Consider the following 215-nt stretch of genomic DNA (forward strand, 5'->3'; position numbering starts at 1 on the left):
CATAATAACCTCAGCGTTATTTAGTTTTATGCACATTTATTCATAATAATCTTGACGATTTGTTTATTTGTATATGCATTTTATGCGCATAAAAATCAAAAAGGAAAATACCTAATAAATAAAAACGAAATGATTCGTTACGATTAGTAGCGTAGTAACAGGAGGTGATAAAGTCTGATAGGTGCCTAACGAAATATGTTACAGCCGGGCGAAAC

This window comes from Vanessa cardui, chromosome 11 (assembly GCF_905220365.1).
Source record: "Vanessa cardui chromosome 11, ilVanCard2.1, whole genome shotgun sequence".
In the NCBI taxonomy this organism is placed as follows: Eukaryota; Metazoa; Arthropoda; class Insecta; order Lepidoptera; family Nymphalidae; genus Vanessa; species Vanessa cardui.